The sequence below is a fragment of the Saccopteryx leptura genome, chromosome 4, assembly GCF_036850995.1.
Source record: "Saccopteryx leptura isolate mSacLep1 chromosome 4, mSacLep1_pri_phased_curated, whole genome shotgun sequence".
Taxonomy (NCBI): domain Eukaryota; kingdom Metazoa; phylum Chordata; class Mammalia; order Chiroptera; family Emballonuridae; genus Saccopteryx; species Saccopteryx leptura.
Genome location: NC_089506.1, coordinates 127209911 through 127232111, shown reverse-complemented (window position 1 = coordinate 127232111; position 22201 = coordinate 127209911). Strand labels below are relative to the sequence as shown.

The 22201-nt window shown below is 40.1% G+C and overlaps 1 non-coding gene across 1 annotated transcript; it reads right to left on the bottom strand.

Annotated features, from left to right (window-relative positions):
* Positions 1-1024: 1024 nt before the first annotated feature.
* Positions 1025-1100, bottom strand: TRNAA-UGC (transfer RNA alanine (anticodon UGC)). Its single transcript has one exon. It is a non-coding gene; the product is annotated as a tRNA-Ala (tRNA).
* Positions 1101-22201: the final 21101 nt, after the last annotated feature.

Sequence of the window (22201 nt, the reverse complement as noted above, 5' to 3'; positions counted from 1 at the left end):
AAAACCCCCTTTAGTATTTCCTGGAGTGGGGGCTTTCTGCTGATAAATTCTCTCATCTTTTCTGTATTTGTGAATGTTTTTATATCTCCTTCATATTTGAAGGATAGCTTTGATGGGTATAGTATTCTTGGCTGAAAGTTCCTCTCTTTCAGGGCTTTAAATATTGGGGTCCACTTTCTTCTAGCTTGTAGAGTTTCTGCTGAGAAATCTGATGATAATCTAATAGGCCTTCCTTTATATGTTGTACTCTTCTTTTCCCTAGCTGCCTTGAGAATTTTTTCTTTGTCATTGGTTTGTGTCATCTTCATTATGATGTGCCTTGGAGTGGTTTTGTTGGGGTTAAGAAAGCTCGGTGTTCTGTTTGCTTCTTGAATTTGAGGCTTTAGTTCTTTCCACAAGCTTGGGAAGTTCTCATCTATTATTTGTTTGAGTATATTCTCCATTCCATTTTCTTTCTCTTCTCCCTCTGATATACCTATTATCCTTATGTTATTCTTTCTGATGGAGTCAGACAATTCCTGTAGGGCTTTCTCATTTTTTATTATTTTTGAGTCTCTTTCTTCTTCTCTCTGTTGTGCCTCAAGTTGCTTGTCTTCTATTTCACTAATCCTATTTTCTATCTGGGCTGTTCTATTAGCTAAGCTTGTTACCTCGTTTTTCAGCTTGTGAATTGAGTTTTTCTTTTTTCTTTTTTTTTTTTTCATTTTTTTTTTTTTTCATTTTTCTGAAGCTGGAAACAGGGAGAGACAGTCAGACAGACTCCCACATGCGCCCGACCGGGATCCACCCGGCACGCCCACCATGGGGCGGCGCTCTGCCCACCAGGGGGCGATGCTCTGCCCATCCTGGGCGTCGCCATATTGCGACCAGAGCCACTCTAGCGCCTGGGGCAGAGGCCGAGGAGCCATCCCCAGCGCCCGGGCCATCTTTGCTCCAATGGAGCCTTGGCTGCGGGAGGGGAAGAGAGAGACAGAGAGGAAAGCGCGGCGGAGGGGTGGAGAAGCAAATGGGCGCTTCTCCTGTGTGCCCTGGCCGGGAATCGAACCTGGGTCCTCCGCACGCAAGGCCGACGCTCTACCGCTGAGCCAACCGTCCAGGGCTGAGTTTTTCATTTCTGTTTGATTTGTTTTTATAGTTTCAATTTCCCTGGTAATATATTCTTTGTGATCGTTGAGTTGTTTTCTGATCTCCCTAAATTGCCTTTCTGTGTTTTCTTGTATATCTCTGAGTATTTTTAAGATTTCTATTTTAAATTCTCTGTCATTTAGCTCCAAGGCTTCCAATATGTTAAATCTTTTCTCCAGAGATTTTTCCACATCTATTTGTGTTACCTCTCTATCTTTTGTATCCATAATATTCTATTTCCTTTTTCTTATTGGCATCTGAGGGTGGTCTTGTTGATAGTATTAATTAAAATTAATAAAAAATAAAAAAGAGGGGAAAAAAAGGAAAACACCCCACAAAAAAAACAGTAATAATTTATTATTTCCCCCTTTTTTCTTTCTTCTCTTTCCCTCCTCTCCCCTCCTTAGGGAAATATCATGATGACCTGTGAATTATATTATGCTAAATGGAACAAAAACTGCCTATAACGGAGGGCCTGATTTGGGGTGAAGAGTTCAAGGGGCAAAAAAGGGAGTAGGGACCTACTAAATGCAAAAAAAAAAAAGGAGAAAATCTTAGACAAGCATAAAATAATTTGCTTGTAAGTGATGGTCGACTAAGAGATATAATGAGAGGAATAAGTGGGAAACAGAAAAAAGGAGAAAAAAATAATTAAAGAAGAAAAAAATAAAATAAAAATAATAAGTAAAAATCGGTTGTATTAAGTGGAGTGAAGACTAAATATAATGGAGACCTTGGGTTGGGAGGAATGCTAGTGAGTTAAAAAGCAACGTAAAAAATACACAAAATGCCACAAAAACAAACAAAGGAAAACCAAAAAAAAACTTGAGTCCCAAATTAAATAATTTGTTCATGATTGAGGATTGAATGGGAGGAAAGGTAAAAGGAGAAAAGAAGAAATGAATAGAAAGGGAAAAATAAGAAAAAGAGAAAAACGAAGGAAGAAAAGAAGGAAAAGAAAAAAAAACAAAAGGGGAGAGAGTGAGAGTTAAGGGTTTTGGAGTGTAACCCTAAAGGAGAGTAAGGATGAAGAAAAGAAATAAAATGTAACACTCATGGGTAGTGTAGTTCAAATAAAGGGAAGCATAAGATGGGCAGAGAATAAAAGGACCGAGGTGGAGGAAATAGAAATAATAATAAAGGCAATAAGATAGAAGAAACAAACAACAACAATGAATAATTAGTGGAACAAGTTATAAATTCTGTGGATTGTTGCACTCGCCGGGTAAAACAAATACTGGAGACGTTTGGAGAGTTTTAGACAAAGTTTTATGGCCAAGAGAAAAAGAAAAAAAAAAAAAAAAAAAAAAACCTGCGCAGGGGTGAGCTCAGGTGGCAGTCATCAGAGTCACACTGAGCGCCTACAGTCTAGGGGTTTTTATAGCATAGCAAGCAAGCGGTTCATACAGAAGCTGATGTGGCTGTTAGTCATTGGCTAGGGAGGTCGTGCGCAGTTACGGGGGGAGGGGTATTACTCAGTGGAGAATTTCAAACATAAACTTCTGATAAGGGTCTCTGACTCAATGCAGGATGTTGCTGAACTCTTTGTTCTCAGCATCACAGGGACCTTGTACACTCTTGGCAGCCTCAGCATGTCAGTACTCCCTGAATCTAACATTCCCCCATCTCTTTTGGGCATAAATCAAATCCTTGATTCTTCATCAGTGGGGAGAATGGTATAAGGCTGGGGTTCATGAGAATTTTCTACTTTAGCTGTAGCTATAAGCTAATTAGGTCAGGGGTCCTCCCTAGTATGTGCTGGCATGCTGATAGTGTGCCCTTAGTACTACAAGCTTTACAGACTAATTTCTTTCTGCCTTGCATTTTTCTTCTCTGTACTAACTTCTTACAACTTGCACAAACCTTCTGCAACTTACACTAACCTTCTGCAACTTACACAAACTTTCAACTTTTATGCACTTTGTTATCCAGGAATAACTGGCCTTCATAACAACTTGCTTTTTCTTTTCTTTTCAAAAGTACCTCTATACCTTATACCTTCTATTATCAAAACCATACAATTCCTTTCTAATTTATCAGAATTCTTAATTCCTAAAAACCTTAACCTTCAGCAAAGACTAAGTTAGTACTAAGTAATCCTCTTTTAAAGATTGCTTTTGGAGGTGTCCTTTTCATAAGTAGCCTATTGGACATATGACCAATATTCACAGATTATTCTATAGTGGTAGCTATGAGCACATACATAATTTTCATTTACCTTATAGCTTCTCTCTCAGCCAAGGGACTTACATCCCCTTTCTGTATGACTCATAGTAGTACATGCATCAAACCTTAAGATGACTTGCTTGGCTTTCCTTTACCTTAGTTTCCCTCCCTCCCCAAGGTCTCCATGCGTGGACCAGTTAACTTCTGGTTTGTGGCTGAAGCAGGGCATGCGGTCCTTCTCAGGGTCAGCTTACAAGGGTTGGCAGGGTCAGTCTTCGCTGTCCACAAAGGTGTCTCTGCTGGGACTGCAAGCTTCAGCCGGCTGCGGTGGACCCAGGCGGGTATGCCTTCTACCTTGGCAGTAGTGGGAGTTGTCAGGATCATGGTGTCTGGACCCGTCTAGGTGGGAGTCAGTCCTTGGGTGGTGTACTGCTAGAAGTGCCTCTTGGACAGTCTTTGAACAGTTTGCTGAGTAACCTATAAAACCTGTAAGTACTTAGGGAAAGGGTGTTACATTTCTACACTTTGCAGTTAGAGTTTAAGTCCTACTGACCACTGCTTCTAGCTGGAATTAGCAGCAGGTCCCAGCCTATAATAGGCATGGGGCATTGAGATAAGAGAAATAAAGGAGATACTAAACATTAAATAAAACCAGACTGTCAATACCCACAGTAGAGATCTTTGAGGGATAAATAAAACTTAAATATTCAAGCAAGGCATAGTAGATGCCCCTTGTGTTATTAGCTTATCTGCTACTTGGAAGAAATACCTTAGGCTCGTGAACGATGTTCTTAGGCCTTCAGTGGCAATTCCCAGCACGCTGGGCAAGGTCAGGTCACAGGTAGCTGGAGCAGGGCTAGAAGAGACTGAACCCTCCCTCCATGGAGCAAGGGGGCAGCTTACCTTCTCATGTCCCTCTTTCCACAGCACAGACATGTCAACCGGTGGGGCCCGGAAGCCTGGCAGACTTCAGTTCAATGACCTTTCTTTCCACTCTGGAGCAGGGCCTTGATGAAATGCTATGAAGCAAGCCCCTTAGGGCACTGGAGCCAAAAGTTGGTATTTCCTGACTTCCTTTGGGCCTTATTTGCCTTTTCTGTTACTTCCTTGGTCATTATAGACCTTAAAAGCCATGCTCAGAAGATCTCACTGAGGGGCTTGACTAAGAGAACAAAATTGGGAATCTCTAGAGTTCTCCTTTCTACCTATTATGTTAAGAATTCTTCTATTAAGCCAATCAATAGTAATATTTATTACTCTGGGTTTTGTGACCTAACTTTGAACAATTAACAATTACTGAATTATTATATATCCCCTAATATTTAAACTAAAATTTTAACATCACAGGCTATGAAATAGCAAATGAAAAGGAGAATTGACAAAAGACTGTTGAAATAACATACACATTTCTAACATAGAAAATGTTTTTTACAACAACAGATCCTTAGTACAAAAAGGAAGTCTTTGTATTTGACAGACTATACAATTCTATTATGGCTAAAGCAGTGGTTTTAGAAGGGGCCGTATTCCCTAAATCTTCTCCTTGGGTCTAGCTCCAGATAGGAGGCGGGGATTCCCCGGAGCCAAAGCAGAGGAGGGCAGGGGCTGTAGCAAAGTGATGATAACCTCTAGCTTACTGTACTGTTATCTTTTGCCTGACTAAGCAGTGGCACAGCCCTTGAGCCGGTGCCCAAGGGGGAGGGGCAAGTGCCTGAAACTGTGAGGGGAGCCTGCCACTTCTCCTGCAGCCAGCTGCAGCCTGGCTGCCTTTTCTTTCTCTACCTCTGCTGCTATACTGGGCTGCATACTGACTGTGCCACCTGCCTGCAGGTGGGTGCTGGTGATAGTACGCTAGACTCTCTATGTTTTCTAATAGTTCACTCCTATTCTTTCCCTCAAATCCTTCTATTTTCTGGAGCTTCTTTCTAATGTATGGGGCTGCCTGAGTGACAAAGGTTATGTTTATTAGCCTCCAATTTTCCTCTGCCTCAGGATCAATAGGGGTATAAACCCGGTAGGCCTCCATTAGCCGCTCTAAATATGCAGCAGGGGACTCATCCCTACCCTGAATTACCTCACCTACTTTACTAAAGTTGGTTGGTTTCTTAGAAGCTGCCTTTATTCCCCTTAATAGAGCCCGGCGATATTGGGTAAGCGATTCCCTATCCCTGATATTGTTTGGATCCCAACTGGGGGGGCTCCTGGGGAGCATCCTCTCTAGTTCCCTTTCAGTGCCCCCATCTTCCTTAAATACTTTTTCAGCTTCTTGGCCAATGCGGGTTCTTTCTTCCGTTGTGAACAGAGTGTGCAAAAGCTGCTGACAATCATCCCAAGTTGGTTGATGGGTCCTGAAAACAGTCTCAAGCAAAGAAATTAACCCCTGGGGTTTCTCTGAAAACGATGGGGTCTGCTGTTTCCAATTATAAAGGTCACTAGTAGAGAAAGGAATATAAATCATTTGGGACGGTGCATGTGGTCCTTCATCTAGTGGGGGCAGCACCTCCCTAAGAGGTAACATTGGGGCACTTCCAGCAAAGGGAGGTTGAGCATAAGGGGTTCCCCCCGAGTGTGGGGAGGACTCTGGACATTCTCGGGCACAGTTGAATCCGGCTTCCTGGGCTTCTGATAAGGAGGAGGATAATTTACAGGGTCTACTATATCCTCAGTAATGTCAGGAAGGACCGGATATGATTTGGGAGGCTCTTTTTCAGGTGCAGGTGGAGCGGAGGGAGGGCGAGGCTTAATGTCTGCTGCGCTCACACAAATAGCTCTCTTAACCTTTTGATTAGCTTTTATGCACCTCTTAATGTACCCAGGTTTTTCTGTAGCTATATCTATCCAAATATCTATATACACATATTGATCTGGATGAGGCACCTGATATATAATGGCTCTTACTGCAAAAACTATGGGCAGATCAAAGGTTCCTTCAGATGGCCATCCAACCTTAAGAGATGGCCACTCCACTTGGCTTAAGGTCCGGAGAGTTTCTCGATCAGGTGGAGGTCCCCCATAACCCTGAGCTCTCTTCTGAAAATCAGAGAAGTTACTTAAAATGCAATCAAGAGGGGATTTAAGTGTAGATTCTTGCTGTCCCATCTCGCGGTACTTGTTCTTCTTAGCCAGGTATGCTTCTAGTCCTACAAAGACAACACACAGGATTCCCCACCCTATAAGCAGGGTGATCCAGATAGATGAACATTGATCACACTGTACTGGCAAACAAATTAACACCAAACACAACAGTGCAGCAAATCCCAGGAGGGCAATACACAAAATTTCCCACACAGTCATTCAGGCTAAACAAACAACCAGACAGCAGCGCGGCGCGGCGCGAGTGAGCTCACTACTTCAAAACGATCGATCAATTTCAGACAGAAACAGAAACCTCGGCCGGCAGCATCCTGCCCTTGGCCCGAGTGTCTGGGTGGGTCACTGGCAGCGTCCTGTCTGCCACCACAGACTGCAAATGCTCCAAAGCCAGATTACAGAAACAAGGAATTCCACAACAAAATACTCACCAGCTCGAGCTGTTCCGCCTGTCCCCAGCCAAAATTCCCGTAATGGGAATCCCGGACGAGCCCCCATAAATGTTGCACTCGCCGGGTAAAACAAACACTGGAGACGTTTGGAGAGTTTTAGACAAAGTTTTATGGCCAAGAGAAAAAGAAAAAGAAAAAAAAAATAACAAACCTGCGCAGGGGTGAGCTCAGGTGGCAGTCACCAGAGTCACACCGAGCGCGTACAGTCTAGGGGTTTTTATAGCGTAGCAAGCAAGTGGTTCATACAGAAGCTGATGTGGCTGTTAGTCATTGGCTAGGGAGGTCGTGCGCAGTTACGGGGGTGGGGTATTACTCAGTGGAGAATTTCAAACATAAACTTCTGATAAGGGTCTCTGACTCAATGCAGGATGTTGCTGAACTCTTTGTTCTCAGCATCACAGGGACCTTGTACAGTCTTGGCAGCCTCAGCATGTCAGTACTCCCTGAATCTAATATGGATTTTTCTTGATTTTGAGAGGTTAACTTCTTCCTTTTTCTTTTCTCTCCCTCTTCCTGGTCGGTGACTCTGTACCCCAGACTCTGCCCCTGTGTCACACTTAGGTAGGGATTTGTAGTTGATGGGATTCTATGGCAAAGTCATATAATTGGCTTTAGTCTCGCTGGTAGTCAAGGCTTGTTGGCGTTTGCAGGGTCCAACAATGAGAGAGTTTGCTTTCCTGGAGTCTCTCTCCTAGTCTCCCCTTCCTGAATTAGCAGCCTGGTGATCCAGCTATGAGGCTGCCACTGCTTCTGTCTGGGGAGTAAGAGGCTCAAAGAGCTGGGAAATCCCCACTCTATCCCCACTCAGCGCAAGGCTCTGGGTAAGGCTCTGGCAGTCAGAGCCTCCAGCGTAATCAGGCGGAGCTGGGAGTCAATTGTTGTCAAGGTGACTATTCAGTGCCTAGCATTCAGTTGGACCACTCAACCCAGGCTTTCCACACTTTGTAGCCTGTTTTGGCTGGGAAGAAGAGGCACTAGTCGCTGCTTGCTGTATAGATCTTAATATATGCCAAGTCCCTCTTGTTAGCGTATATCCCTGAATATGGAGGCTCTGTTAATCAGAAGTTGCCCCCGCCCCTTTAGCGAGAGGCACTAAAAAATATCACGCTTCTTGTCTTGGATCACTGAACTGAGAGAGATCTTATCAATTAGAGCCCTGTGGGTGCACAGATTTCGTGGGTTAAGCTAATTTCAGTGATTGGATCCACAGCTGTGCTCCAGAAAGTATTTCAGGCTGCCCGCGCGCCCCTCCCCCAATGCTTGATTGTTACCTTGAATGGCTGGGTGAGGTGCCCCGCCCACGGAGAGAATCTCCCAAGTAGGGAAGACAGCCTTGGCGCCCCTCCCGCTCGCCTTGCCGCTGGCGGCTGGGGTGCACTGGGCGTGCGGGAGAATGGGGCACCCTGGGTGTGCGGGCAAGTAGGGTGCTCTGGGCATGTGGGCGAGCAAATGGGGTGCTCTGGGCATCAGTGGCTGGGGACTCTCACTCGCAGTGCGCGGGCCACTGGGGACGCTGGCGGTGCAAGGGAGCTCGCTCTGCGACTGGACTGCATCACGGGGCACTCGCGCAGTTTCTCACAGCACACCTGCGGCTGCTCGCAGCGCCCAGGTTGCCGCTCCCCGAGTGTGGGCAGGCAGTTGCACACGTGGGTTGACTCACCACAGGCGTACTCCCTCCTCAGCTTGAATGAACGTCCGTGTGGTAGTTAGCTTCCTCCACACCATCAGCTCTGATCCGTCTCTCAGATTCAAGTGATAACAGTCCTTTCACTTTCAGTGTGTGTGGAACTAACTCCAGAAAGCTCCGAGGATAAATTTTTCTGTTTCTAGTTGATAAATTTGTTGAGATTTTGAAGAGATCTATCAGATGCGCTGCTCACGGCTCCATTTCCGTCGACATGTGAAACTTCAGAGGATTGAAATGATATCAAGTATATCTACTGCTTTTAGTACAGTTAACGTTGAAACAAGTAGCAAACAGTAACTAGAAATTCCTTATATTTACAAATTATAAAAGTATCTTTTAAATAGTCTTGGTTTCAACATGGGTCGATAACCCAGAGTACCCAACTTTTCTATTTTTCCAGGTGAACTGATCTGAGCTGTTATTCCCAAGGTGCACACAAGGTGGCAGCAGGGAAGCGCACTTGGAAAACATTGTTCTTCAAGCAAGTTTCAACTACCTTTAACCTTTGAAATGATATAAAGCATGTTTCTTGTTGTCATTACACTTACTCTAGAAATCAGAAATAAAAACTTACAAAAACCCTTCCTTTTTTAAGTTAAGAAATTCACTCCTAAATAACCCCCACTCAAAATCAAAATTCAAGTTACAAAATACTTTAAGTTTAATGGAAATAAAAACTACATAAGAAAACCTATGGAAAAAATGTGATGAATGCATTTTAGTGGGAAAAAAAAAACCTTAAAATACACAGCCTTTGCAATGATACTATGAAACAGGATACTAGACAAAGTCCAGAGAAAGTAAAAGAAAAAAATTTTCACACACTGAGCAGGCGGTGGCGCAGTGGATAGAGTATTTGACTGGAATGCGGAGGACCCAGGTTTGAGATCCCAAGGTCACCAGCTTGAGCGTGGGCTTATCTGGTTTTAGCAAAGCTCACCAGCTTTAGCCCAATGGGCTCACGGGCTCAAGCAAGGGGTCACTCGGTCAGCTATAGTTTCCTGGTCAAGGCACAATGGGAGAGCAGTCAATGAACAACTAAGGTGTCCCAACGAAAAACTGATCATTGATCTGTGACCTGGCACATAATAAAAAATTCTCTCCATTCCTGTCTGTCTGTCCCTATCTATCCCTCTCTCTATGTCTCTGTAAAAAAGAAAGAAAAAGAAAGAAAGAAATGTTCACGGAGACATTTGGAGGTTCTATCCATATTTTACTATGAATAAATAAAACTCATCATTTTGAAAAATGTGGGGTTTGAAAACTGGGTGCGTCTTATACAGTGGTTGTTGTAATTTTACTTGCATTTCCTGTTTATTCGCATTTGTTATCATTTTCCCAAATTTTGTGCCCCAATATTACGGTGCTTCTTATACAGGGAGGTTACTTATACATGGGGAAATTTGGTACTTTACAACCATACCACTTATTTCCTCTTGGGGTGAGATTTTGAAAAAAATAATTCGTTCCTCTAAGCAATTTAAGCTGCAAAAAGTACAAAAGAAAGCCATTGTCATTTTTATTTTATTTAGTTATTAATGTTAGAGGGAGGAAGAGAAAGAAAACAGACAGACAGATAGTCAGAAACATCAATGTGTTTCTGTATGTGCCTAGACCCAAGACCAAACCTATGACATTAGTGTATGGGTGTGATGCTCTATCTACTGAGCTCTCTGGTGAAAGCAAGCCATTGTCTTTAGGGGCAAAAAAATTACTAGAGAAATACTGAGGTTATTAAAAATTAAAACAATAATCTAGTCTGCTATGATGACAACACCAGAAGACTTTTCTTGCTCTTGAGAGTCAGGGGCATAAACAATATTTCTGATTGTTTACCACGATGTGACCACTTTCCAAACATGCACTTTTTTCTTGTGCTGTTGCAGCAGTCCAGACTGAGAGACCTCCTAAGCTTTGGACATCAGAATTTATCTGAGCCAGGGTCACCACTAACAAGCTAGGTTCTTTTGGTCACAGAACACCTCCCAGGGTCTTTGTTTCAGCACTTGAGAATTTTCTCAGTTTTATAGCTGAGAACACGCATTGCTGATGAACTGAGACTTATGACTCAGCTCTGCCTATCGAGAAACTGATATACCGAATGTTGCCATGACCAATAAAAACTGGGAAAAACACATTGCATTACCATATCCAGTGCTTGTCATAACATAATTATTTTATTTATGTATATTTTTTCTTCCACTGTCTACAGCATGACAGTGTATTAATATTGACATAAAGTGAGTCTGTCTCTTTCACTCTAGGCAACCAGTGTCAAGCACAGTGCCTGGCACATAATAGAATTACAATAAGTGTTTAACGAATGAAAGAGTAAATACTAATTTGCATACATACACAGGTATCCACACACAATAGACAATGTGGACACAGAGAGATATGCTCATGTGCAATGCACATCTATGCACACAGATGTATGCACCCGAATGTACCTTAATACATATAGATATGCCAGGGTCCAGCCCCGGGGGGGAATCCAGGGGTCCCACAGGAGGAGACAACGTTGGCAAAATCGAGTGAGAGAGCCGAATTCTTTTCTTTCTCTTTATTCTCTAGTTAGCATTTACTGCCAGGCATCTCTGCCAAATGCTAGTATAGCTCCCTTTTTATACACACACACTGAGTTACAATTACATAGTGTTAATTATTGCTTTTGTTTCACTATGTTTACATGTTTCCGGATAACAGTTAATTTATATCTATAAATCACAAACCAGGTAGCAAATCATTCAAAATACAAAATAACTTGAATAGCGATAACAACATTGGTAAAAGCTTTTAAGGTATTAGTACTAATAGTTAACTAACTTTACTGCTGTTGTGAGTCAAGGGGCAGAGAGAGATTAGCAGACAAAATCATTAAGGACTAACAATGGACCACCGCTTGCTCAGGTAAATGGCTTTGAGTTTATGCAGTGTCCTACTTTTTCTCACAAGATTCTAAAAGGCTTGCCTATAAAGAAATTGACATAACATTAAGAATAGCTTTCACCCAAATATATACAGAGTGCACTTGCAAGATAGCCTAGTAGCAATATAATTTCAGAAGACATTAACTGTTATTACTTCTATGGATTCCCCTACATTTCTCTCATTATCAAAGAATCTTGGAAAGTATGTAAATCTCATGAGAATATCTCATTGAGAAAGCCTAGCAATTGCCTTTAGTTAAAAGACAATTCTCTTAGTAAAACATTCTTTTCTTGCTGACTGTGCTCTCATCCTAGGCCACACAATGGACCATTCTACTATACCTTACATAAGATACTATTGTCTAGTCAAATATTACTTATTTATTATATTTAAACACTAGTTAAGTTCTAATTCTATTCTTCTCAGAGTGTACCACTATCTGCAGATCAAATAAGCAAGAAGAAAGGAATGTTTCTCTACTCTATCACATGAAAAGGCTAGGGAGGAAAAATGTTGAATTAAGTGAAGGCCGAAAGGTGCTCTGTGCACAGCCACTGCTTCCTACCCATTCACAAGTCACAATCTATTCTTTCTTACATGATTAAGAAGAAATTCTCCTACAAACTTAACCCTTTACGAGGGATATCATAGCCAGCCTTTTATGTCTATGAGCCCAGCTCAAAGGGCTTACAGGCTTTTCTGTGGAACTCACATCCTCTGTCTCATTTCCAAAGGAATTACTACGAATCTACAGGGAAAGCACGGTACTATTATCCCTGTGCCATAAATAATAGCACACACCCAGAAAAGGGGGGATATAAGGCCAGATTAATTCAAAAAGTCAAAGGGGGAAGTATCGTTGTGTCTCTCCTTTGGGTGACTTCGTCAACCCGCAGCCATTGGTCTTCTCTGCTGTGACTTTGTCAATCAGCGGTTGTGGGTCTTCTCCTGCTGTGACCTTGTCAGCCAGCAGTTGTGGGTCTTCTTCTGCTGTGACCATGTCAGCCAGCAGTTGTGGGTCTTCTCCTGATGTGACCTTGTCAGCCAGCAGTTGTTGATTGGCTCCTGACATAGATAGAGAAATATAATAGGTACACTAAGAATATGGAAAGATAATGTCATAATATTAACTGTAGTTATCTCTGTATGAAAATTTGTTGTTTTGTTTTCTTATCATATTTTCTTGCACTTCTGCAATAAGAATACAGTTTTTATAATAAAAAAGCAGTTAAATTCAACATACTTGTCAAATCAAAGGACATCCTATTTTACAATACTTTAAGAAGATTTAAATAAAGGAGTTCAAAACACAGAAGTAAAAATAGTAGATTCAAAAAACTTTGAGTGCAGCAACTACTGATGCAGATCCTAGCACTGTGCCTGGTACATGATGGGAACACTCAAAGGCTTTATGAAAGCATTGCTGGAAAAAAAACCAGAAAAAGAAAATGAACAGGTAGATTCCCAGAAATCAAATTACTAAGAATACACAAAAACTTTACAGAAACGGCAAATTGGAATCAACGTTTGTAGACAATTCTCTCTACCATTCCTTTCCTTTGGATCTGTACTGAGGATGATTCCCAAAATGCACACGAGGTGGCAGCAGAGAAGCACATGTAACAGAGACATTTGCTATGCAGCAAGTTTCAGCAAACTTCAGAGGATTGAAATGAAATCAAGTACGTCTACTGCTTTCACTACAGTTAACGTTGAAACAAGTAGCAAACAGTAACTAGACTTTCCTTATATTTACAAGTTATAAAAGTATCTTCTAAATAGTCTTGGTTTCAACATTGGTCGATAACGCACAGCACCCAACTTTTCTATTTTTCCAGGTGAACTGCTCTGAGCTGTTATTCCCAAGCTGCACACGAGGTGGCAGCAGAGAAGCGCACTTGGAAAACATTTTCTACAGACAATCCTGTATTTTCTTTCAAGCAAGTTTCAACTACCTCAAACCATTGAAATGATATAAAGCATGTTTCTTGTTGTCATTACACTTACTCTAGAAATCAGTAATAAAAACTAACTAAAAAACACTTCCTTTTTTAAGTTAAGAAATTCACTCCTAAATAACCCCACTCAAAATCAAAATTCAAGTTACAAAATACTTTAAATTTCATGGAAATAAAAACTATATAAAAAATCCTATGTAAAATGTTGTGATGAATACATTTTAGTGGGAAAAAAAACCTTAAAATGCACAGCCTTTCCAATCATACTATGAAACAAGATACTAGACAAAGTCCAGAGAAAGTAAAAAAAAAAAAATTTCTCTGACTCAACAGGCTGTGGTGCAGTGGATAGAGCATTTGACTGGAATGCGGAGGACCCAGGTTTGAGATCCCAAGGTCACCAGCTTGAGCATGGGCTTATCTGGTTTTAGCAAAGCTCACCAGCTTTAGCCCAATGGGCTCACTGGCTCAAGCAAGGGGTCACTCGGTCAGCTGTAGTTTCCTGGTCAAGGCACAATGAGAGAGCAGTCAATGAACAACTAAGGTGTCACAACAAAAAACTGATGATTGATCTGTGACCTGGCACATAATAAAAAAAAAATCTTTACATTCTTGTCTGTGTGTTTCTATCTATCCCTCTGTCTGACTCTCTCCCTGTCTCTGTTAAAACAAAAGAAATGAAGAGAAATAAATAAATAAAAGGTTCAGAGACATTCGTCGGGTGTATACCATATTTCCCCTCATTTAAGACTCATCTTTTTTGAAAAATGTGGGGTTTGAAAACTGGGTGCATCTTGTACAGTGGTTGTAGTATTTTTTTACTTGCATTTCCTGTTTCTTCACATTTGTTATCATTTTCTCAAATTTTGTGCCCAAAAATGAAAGTGCGTCTTCTACAGGGAGGCATATTATGCATGGGGAAATATGGTACTTTACAACCTTCCTACCTAGTTCCTCTTGTAATGAGATTTTGAAAAACATAATTCATTCCTCAATGCAATTTAAGCTGCAAAAACAACAAAAAAATAGCCATTGTCATTTTTTCTTTTATTTAATTATTAATGTTAGAGGGAGGAAGTGGGGGGGGAAAGACAGACAGATAGTCAGAAACATCAATCTTTTTCTGCATGTACCTTGAACCAGGACCAAATCTATGACATTACTGTAGAGGAGTGACGCTCTAACTACTGAGCTCTCTGGTGTAAGCAAGCCATTGTCTCTTGGGGAACAAAATTACTAGAGAAAACCTGAGGCAATTAAAAAATGAAATAATAATCTAGTCCGCAGTGGTGACAACACCAGAAGAATTTTCTAAGCTCTTGACAGTCAGGGGCACAAACAGTATTTCTGATTGTTGAGCAGGAATTGACACCTTTTCTAACATGCACTTTTTCTTGTGTTGTGACAGCAGTCCAGACTGAGAAACCTCCTAAGTTTTGCTTTTCAGATTTTATCTGAGCCTGGGTCAGCACTTACAAGTTAGGTTCTTTTGGTCACAGAACACCTCCCAGGTTCTTTGTTTCATCACTTGTAAGTTTTCTGAGTTTTATAGCTGAGATCACGCATTACTGAAGAACCGAGACTCTGCCTTCTGAGAAAGTGATATACTTAACCTTGCCACGATCAATCACAACTGGGACCAAAGATATTGCACTACCAAATCCAGTGTTTGTCACAACTTATAATTTTTTATGTATACTTTTCTTCCTCTGTCTACTCCATGACAGTGTAATATCCATAAAGACAGAAAGTGAGTCTGTCACATTCAATATAGGCAACCAGTGTTGAGCGTAGCGCCTGGCATCATATAATAAAAATACAATAAGTTTTTACTGAAAGGGTGAATAAATAGTCATTTGCATACATACACATATATCCACAAATGACAGACTATTGAAACAGAGAGGTATGCTCATATGCAATGCACATCTATGCACACAGATGTACATCACCCAATGTACCTGAGTACATATACATAGAGAGATATAATTGGTACACAAAGAATATGGAAAGAAAATGGCATAAATTAACATTTGATATCTATGTATGAAAATTTGTTGTTTTCTTTCTCTTATTTTTTTTGCACTTCTGCAATAAGAATACCATTTTTATAATAAAAGGGCTGTTAAAATTCAATATACTTGTCAAATCACTGCACATCATATTTTATAATACATTAAGTAGATTTAAATGAAAGAAGTTCCATAGACAGATGTAAAAATAGTAGAATGGGAAGTGACTGAGTGCAGGGACATGAGTTCTTAGCACAGTGCCTGGTATATGATGGGCACTTTCAAAGGCTTTCTGGAAGAATGGCTGTAAGGAAAGAAGAAAAACAAGATGAAGCGAGAGATTCCCAGAAAACACACCACTAAGGATACACAAAATCTTCACAAAATCAGCTAATTGGAATCAATGGTGGTAGACAATCTTATCTACCAAACCTTTCCTTTGGACCTGTACTGAAGCGTGATTCCCAAGATGCACACGAGGTGGCAGCAGAGAAGCACATGTAACAGAGACCATTATTCTATGTGCTAAGGAGCAAGTTCTAGCGAGCTTCAGAGGATTGAAATGATATCAAGTATATCTCTTGCTTACACAAGAGTTAATGTTGAAACAGGTAGCAAACTGTAAGTAGAACATCCTTATATTTACAAGTTATAAAAGTATCTGCTAGATAATGTGGGATTCAACATTGATAGATAACACCCAACAGCCAACTGCTGGATTTTTCCAGGTGAACTGCTCTGAGCTGGTATTCCCAAGGTGCACACGAGGTGGCAGCAGAGCAGCGCACTTGGAAAACATTTACCACACACATTCCTGTATGCTCATTCAGGCAAGTTTCAACTACCTCAAACCTTTGAAATCATATAAAGCATGTTTCTTGTTTATACTTAATCTAGTAATCATTCATAGAAACTAACTAAGAAGCCCTTTCTTTTTTAAGTTAAGAAATTCACTCCTAAATAACCCCCCTCTAACTCACAATTCAAGTTACGAAATACTTTTAAATTAATGAAAATAAAGATTACATAAAAATATCTATAGAAACATGTTGTGATGAATACAATTCAGGAGAAAAACTTTAAAATACACAGCCTTTCCACCCATACTATGAACCAGGATACTAAATAAAATCCAGAAAATGTAAAAGAAAAACCATGTTCACAGACTGACAAGGCAGTGGCACAGTGGGTAGAGCATTTGACTGGAATGCACAGTACCCAAATTTGAGATCCCAAGGTCACGAGCTTGAGTGTGGGCTCATTTTGTTTTAGCAAAGCTCATCAGCTTGAGCCCAAGGTCGCTGGCTTGAGCAAGGGGTCACTTGGTCAGCTGTAGCCCCCTGCACAAGGCACATATGAGAGAGCAGACAATGAACAACTAAGGTGTCCCAACGAAAAACTGATGATTGATCTGTGACCTGGAACATAATAAAAAATTCTCTCCATTCCTGTCTGTCTGTCCCTATCTATCCCTCTCTCTATGTCTCTGTAAAAAAGAAAAAAAAAAGAAAGAAAGAAATGTTCACAGAGACATTTGGAGGTTCTATCCATATTTTCCTATGAATAAATAAAACATCATTTTGAAAAATGTGGGGTTTGAAAACTGGGTGCGTCTTATACAGTGGTTGTTGTAATTTTACTTGCATTTCCTGTTTATTTGCATTTGTTATCATTTTCCCAAATTTTGTGCCCCAATATTATGGTGCTTCTTATACAGGGAGACTACTTATACATGGGGAAATTTGGTACTTTACAACCATACCACTTATTTCCTCTTGGGGTGAGATTTTGAAAAAAATAATTCGTTCCTCTAAGCAATTTAAGCTGCAAAAAGAACAAAAGAAAGCCATTGTCATTTTTCTTTTATTTAGTTATTAATGTTAGAGTGAGGAAGAGAAAGAAAACAGACAGACAGATAGTCAGAAACATCAATGTGTTTCTGTATGTGCCTAGACCCAAGACCAAACCTATGACATTAGTGTATGGGTGTGATGCTCTATCTACTTAGCTCTCTGGTGAGAGAAAGCCATTGATTTTAGGGGCAAAAAAATTACTAGAGAAAAACTGAGGTTTTTAAAAATTAAAACAATAATCTAGTCTGCTGTGGTGACAACACCAAAAGACTTTTCTTTGCTCTTGAGAGTCAGGGGCATATACAATATTTCTGATTGTTTACCACGATGTGACCCTTTTCCTAACATGCACTTTTTTCTTATGCTGTTGCAGCAGTCCAGACTGAGAGACCTCCTAAGTTTTGGACATCAGAATTTTTCTGAGCCAGGGTCACCACTAACAAGCTAGGTTCTTTTGGTCACAGAACACCTCCCAGGGTCTTTGTTTCAGCACTTGAGAATTTTCTCAGTTTTATAGGTGAGAACACGCATTGCTGGTGAACTGAGACCTATGACTCAGCTCTGCCTATCGAGAAACTGATATATTGAACGTCGCCACGACCAATAAAAACTGGGAAAAACACATTGCACTACCATATCCTGTGCTTGTCATAACATAATTATTTTATTTATGTATATTTTTTCTTCTTTCTACAGCATGACAGTGTATTATTCATAAAGACAGAAGGTGAGTCTGTCTCTTTCACTGTAGGCAACCAGTGTCAAGCACAGTGCCTGGCACATAATAGAATTACAATAAGTGTTTAACGAATGAATGAATAAATACTAATTTGCATACATACACAGGTATCCACACATGATAGACAATGTGGACACAGAGAGATATGTTCATGTGCAATGCACATCTATGCACACAGATGTATGCACACCCAATGTACCTTAATACATATAGATAGAGAAATATAATAGGTACACTAAGAATATGGAAAGATAATGTCATAATATTAACAGTAGTTATCTCTGTATGAAAATTTGTTGTTTTGTTTTCTTATCATATTTTCTTGCACTTCTTCAATAAGAATACAATTTTTATAATAAGAAAGCAGTTAAATTCAACATACTTGTCAGATCAAAGGACATCCTATTTTACAATACTTTAAGAAGATTTAAATAAAGGAGTTCAAAACACAGAAGTAAAAATAGTAGATTCGGAAAACTTTGATGCAGCAACTACTCATGCAGTTCCTAGCACAGTGCCTGGTACATGATGGGAACATTCAGAGGCTTTATGAAAGCATTGCTGAAAAAAAAGAAGAATAACAAGATGAACCGGTAGATTCCCAGAAATCAAATCACTAAGAATACACAAAAACTTTACAGAAATGGCAAATTGGAATCAATGTTTGTAGACAATCCTCTCTACCATTCCTTTCCTTTGTATCTGTACTGAGGTGGGATTCCCAAGATGCACACAAGGTAGCAGCAGAGAAGCACATGTAACAGAGACATATGCTTTGCAGCAAGTTTCAGCAAACTTCAGAGGATGGAAATGATATCAAGTATGTCTACTGCTTTCACTACAGTTAACGTTGAAGCAAGTAGTAAACAGTAACTAGAAATTCCTTATATTTACAAGTTATAAAAGTATCTTTTAAATAGTCTTGGTTTCAACATTGGTCGATAACGCACAGCACCCAACTTTTCTATTATTCCTGGTGAACTGCTCTGAGCTGTTATTCCCAAGGTGCACAAGAGGTGGCAGCAGAGAAGCACACTTGGAAAACATTTCCCACAGAAAATCCTGTATTTTCTTGCAAGCAAGTTTCAACTACCTCAGACCATTGAAATGATATGTTTCTTGTTGTCATTACACTTACTCTAGAAATCAGTAATAAAAACTAACTAAAAAACCTTTCCTTTTTTAAGTTAAGACATTCACTCCTAAATAACCCCCACTCAAAATCAAAATTCAAGTTACAAAATACTTTAAATTTAATGGAAATAAAAACTACATAAGAAAACCTACGGGAAAATGTTGTGATGAATACATTTTAGTGGAAAAACAACCTTAAAATACACAGCCTTTCCAATCATATTATGAAACAGGATACTAGACAAAGTCCAGAGAATGTAAAAGAAAAAAATTTTCACAGACTGAGCAGGTGGTGGCGCAGTGGATAGAGCATTTGACTGGAATGTAGAGGACCCAAGTTTGAGATCCCAAGGTCACCGGCTTGAGCGTAGCCTTATCTGGTTTTAGCAATGCTCACCAGCTTTAGCCCAATGGGCTCACTGGCTGAAGCAAGGGGTCAGTCGGTCAGCTGTAGTTTCCTGGTCAAGGCACAATGGGAGAGCAGTCAATGAACAACTAAGGTGTCAGAACAAAAAACTGATGATTGATCTGTGATCTGGCACATAATAAAAAAAAATATTTACATTCCTGTCTGTGTGTCCGTATCTATTCCTCTGTCTGACTCTCTCCCTGTCTCTGTTAAAACAAAAGAAAAGAAGAGAAAGAAATAAATATAAGGTTCACAGAGACATTCGGTGGGTGCATACCATATTGCCCCTCGTTTAAGACTCATCTTTTTTGAAAAATGAGGGGTTTGAAAACTGGGTGAGTCTTATACAGTGGTTGTAGTATTTTTTACTTGCATTTCATATTTCTTCACATTTGTTATCATTTTCTCAAATTTTGTGCCTGAAATTGAAGGTGCGTTTTCTACACGGAGGTATATTATGCATGGGGAAATATGGTACTTTACAACCTTCCTACCTATATCCTCTTGTATTGAGATTTTGAAAAATATAATTCATTCCTCTATGAAATTTAAGCTGCAAAATCAATAAAAAATAGCCATTGTCATTTTTTTCTTTTATTTAATTATTAATGTTAGAGGTAGGAAGTGGGGGGAAAAAGACAGACAGATAGTCAGAAACATCAATCTTTTTCTGCAAGTGCCTTGAACCAGGACCAAACCTTTGACTTTAGTGTATGGGTGTGATGATCTATCTACTGAGCTCTCTGGTGAGAGCAAGCCATTGTCTCTTAGGGAACAAAATTACTAGAGAAAACCTGAGGCAATTAAAAAATAAAATAATAATCTAGTCCACAGTGGTGACAGCACCAACAACACCAGAAGACTTTTCTATGCTCTTGACAGTCAGGGGCACAAACAGTATTTCTGATTGTTGAGCAGGAATTGACACCTTTCCTAACATGCACTTTTTCTTGTGTCGTGGCAGCAGTCCAGACTGAGAAACCTCCTAAGCTTTGCTTTTCAGATTTTATCTGAGCCTGGGTCAGCACTTACAAGTTAGGTTCTTTCGGTCACAGAACACCTCCCAGGTTCTTTGTTTTATCACATGTAAATTTTCTCAGTTTTATAGCTGAGATCACACATTGCTGAAGAACCGAGACTTATGTCTCAGCTCTGCCTTCTGAGAAACTGATATACTTAACCTTACCACAATCAATCACAACTGGGACCAAAGATATTGCACTACCAAATCCAGTGTTTGTCATAACTTATGATTTTTATGTATATTTTTCCTTCCTCTATCTACTCCATGACAGTGTAATATCCATAAACACAGAAAGTGAGTCTGTCTCATTCAATATAGGCAACCAGTGTCGAGCATAGTGCCTGGCATCATATATTAAAAATACAATAAGTTTTTACTGAATGAGTGAATAAATTGTCATTTGCATACATACACATATATCCACAAATGACAGACACTATTGAAACAGAGAGGTATGCTCATGTGCAGTGCACATCTATGCACACAGATGTACATGCACCCAATGTACCTGAGTACATATACATAGAGATATATAATTGGTACACAAAGAATATGGAAAGAAAATGGCATAAATTAATAGTTGATATCTATGTATGAAAATTTGTTGTTTTCTTTCTCTTATCATTTTTTTGCACTCTGCAATAAGAATACCGTTTTTATAATAAAAGGGCTGTTAAAATTCAATATACTGCCTGACCAGGTGGTGGCGCAGTGGATAGAGTGTCGGACTGGGATGCAGAGGACCCAGGTTCGAGACCCCAAGGTCGCCAGCCTGAGCGCGGGCTCATCTGGTGTGAACAAAAGCTCACCAGCTTGAACCTAAGGTCGCTGGCTCCAGCAAGGGGTTACTCGGTCTGCTGAAGGCCCGCGGTCAAGGCACATATGAAAAAGCAATCAATGAACAACTAAGGTTTTGCAACGCGCAATGAAAAACTAATGATTGATTCTTCTCATCTCTCTTCGTTCCTGTCTGTCTGTCCCTATCTATCCCTCTCTCTGATTCACTCTCTGTCTCTGTAAAAAATGAATAAATAAAATTTAAAAAAAATTCAATATACTTGTCAAATCAATGCACATTATATTTTATAATACATTAAGTAGATTTAAATGAAAGAAGTTCCAAAGACAGATGTTAAAATAGTAGAATGGGAAGTGACTGAGTGCAGGGACATAAGTTCTTAGCACAGTGCCTGGTATATGATGGGCACTTTCAAAGGCTTTATGAAAGCATGGCTGTAAGGAAAGAAGAAAAACAAGATGAAATGATAGATTCCCAGAAAACACACCACTAAGGATACACAATATCTTCACAGAACCAGCTAATTGGAATCAACGGTGGTAGACAATCTTATCTACCAAACCTTTCCTTTGGACCTGTACTGAAGCGTGATTCCCAAGATACACACGAGGTGGCAGCAGAGAAGCACATGTAACAGAGACCATTATTCTATGTGCTGTGGAGCAAGTTCCAGCAAACTTCAGATGATTGAAATGATATCAAGTATATCTCTTGCTTAAACTAGAGTTCATGTTAAAACAGGTAGCAAACTCTAAGTAGAACATCCGTATATTTACAAGTTATAAAAGTATCTTCTAGATAGCCTGGGATTCAACATTGATA